This window comes from Benincasa hispida, chromosome 9, assembly GCF_009727055.1.
Source record: "Benincasa hispida cultivar B227 chromosome 9, ASM972705v1, whole genome shotgun sequence".
Taxonomy (NCBI): domain Eukaryota; kingdom Viridiplantae; phylum Streptophyta; class Magnoliopsida; order Cucurbitales; family Cucurbitaceae; genus Benincasa; species Benincasa hispida.
This window is the reverse complement of record NC_052357.1, coordinates 59173802-59176239: the sequence shown is the minus strand read 5'-3', so window position 1 is coordinate 59176239 and position 2438 is coordinate 59173802. Positions and strand designations below refer to the sequence as shown.

Genomic DNA, 2438 nt, shown 5'->3' with positions numbered 1-2438 from the left:
TTCGATTGACATCTGATTATCTTTATTTTTTTGCCACATATAATTAGTACTTTCTAATCGTCATTTTTAATATTTTCATCTGATTGTCTTTTAATTTTCATCTGATTTCTATATGAATTTCTACTATACCATCTGATTGCTATTTGATTTTGATTGTTATCTAATTGCCAGTAATACTGACTGTTGTCTGATTACCTATTTGATTACTGACCGATATGTTATATAGTAAAAAGGTGTTAAAACAATACATTAATATACTAAAAAAAACTACTAAAACAATACACTGTTGTAGTTGCATCAAAACAAATAACAAGAATACCTTTGATATACACCATGTAATTGTTCAAATAGGAGCAAATTTACATGTTCTTTAATTAACAAAATCAAATTTACATGTTCTTTGATATTCTCTCACCTTTTGATGTGCATTTACTCTTCCCGTATCTCTTTGACCTCAACAAAACCGTCGATTATGATGACCACACCATGCTTTTAATATCCATTCACGTAGCTGAAATATCTAATCAAATAGCAATCTGATAAAAATTACAAACTACTAAGTATTATGTAGAAATTAGATAATAATCATATGAAAATTAGATAGAAAACACAAACTAATGACAGTCAGATAGCAACCATAAACTACTCAAGATACACTACTCAATCTCTAGCCATAATATGAAGTAAAGAAAACCTAAACCAGAGCCCTATTGATGAATCTATACTCCACAATCTCTTCAAATCTCAGCAAAATCCCCTCAATGGAATAGAAAAAGTGTCATAGAAATAGAACACAAAAAAAATCAAAGAACCTTAGAAGAATAAAAACAAATAGATAAATCAAACGTAAACTTAACATAAACCCATATCTTGTAGCTATATTTGAACTCAAATGAAGCTCCATCAATTACGTATGAAACTCCATCTTCACTTAGATGGAGCTCCATCAACTGAATAGACAACACACTTACATTTACCTTCATATAACTAATTCGTTTATATTATCATTAAGTTGTAAAGAAAGAAATTTAGCTCCACTTCTTAGCCTTTTCAAGTATACCATTTTTGTAGATAATGGCTATTAGTATGACCATCAGGATGGATAATACCAATAAGTTTAACGAATCTTCTTTTCAAAGGTCTAGCTTTTGCCCATTAATTTACCAAATCTTAAGAATTTTCTAACACCAAACATGTTAAATCCAAATGTTAATCTTAGTCTATAATCACATAAGTTGATCAAGAGAAACTCTCAGTCTGGTCGAAGCACATATCAATTTGATTTAAAAAGGAGAAAGCAAAATCAATTCATCATTCTGAACGTGATTTGATTGAATTTAGCAATCAACAAAAGGATAATGCTATTTCAAGTCAAAATTTATATCCCTAAGAAGATATTGTATGGAATGTGAATATCACATTGTTTCGGGAAAATAAAAATTAGGCAAGAGAATAAGAACTTACAGGTAGAGTTTTTGTAACTGAAATGTCTACTGCAATGTAAACTAGTCTCCACCACTTGAAAAGAAAAAAGAGGGAGTGAGAAAAGAATCAAATAGAAAAAAAGGAGGAAAAACAAAGAACCCTAATATATCAAAGGAAGGGCATAAGGATCAGAAGGGGAAGCAACCCTCAGTGGTAGGATGAATAAGGAGAAAGACACATTGGTCGAAACTTGACGAAATGAAGAAGGTGAACCAGGATTAAGGTTTTCGGAGTACTTTGATTTTCAACCAGGGATTAAAGGCCTCAATGGAGACGATGAAGTGCCAACGGACTTGAACATTTCAGTCTGGTCGATAGTGGAGGAAAAAGAGTTGGAATCTTAGAGGTCGGCGATTCTAGCGACGAAATTGAAGTTCGCGGCAGATTTCATCCTTGATTTCTTGCTGAGATCATCGACGTTGATTAGGTGTTCGTGTCGAGTCTATCATCATCGAAAGAGGCTGATTGGTGGGAAGAAACAAAGAATGAGCAAAATATGAAAAAAGATTGTGATGGGGTGGGGTGGATTGTAGGTAGAATAAATTGGGGTTAATTATCTTAAATTGTTGGAAATTAATTTCCTTTGTTTTTGGATTTTGGAGCTAACTTAAAATAATTGAGGAGATACTTAATTTTACGTTTTAAATTGATTTAAATATTTGGAATGATTTAATTTATATCAAATGGATGGATTTTATGTACTTTAATCTTGGTTTCCATAGCTTAAATTAAGGTAATTTAAGAAGTTAATCATTTATTGATTTGATGAAATCATGGGAGATTTTAGAGATATTTTGATAAAATATTTTATTTATTTTTTTAAAATTTGAAAAAAAAAATGAAAGGATTGGGATATTTGAAATTAAAGGAGAGTGAAAAGAGACATAAAATCAAAGAGAAAGACAGCAGTTCGGTTTTTCAGTGGTTAGATCGTCGTTTGAAGCTTTGATTTG

General features: G+C 31.0%; 1 long non-coding RNA gene across 2 annotated transcripts; it reads right to left on the bottom strand.

The window, feature by feature from the left end:
- Positions 1–292: 292 nt before the first annotated feature.
- Positions 293–2035, bottom strand: LOC120086786. 2 transcript variants are annotated; one of them, XR_005484325.1, is made up of 2 exons: positions 1465–2035; positions 293–536 (listed from the first exon to the last, which is right to left on the bottom strand). It is a non-coding gene; the product is annotated as an uncharacterized LOC120086786 (long non-coding RNA). The 2 variants fall into 2 exon arrangements; XR_005484326.1 differs by having other exon boundaries at positions 293–520.
- Between the last annotated feature and the right edge of the window lie 403 nt (positions 2036–2438).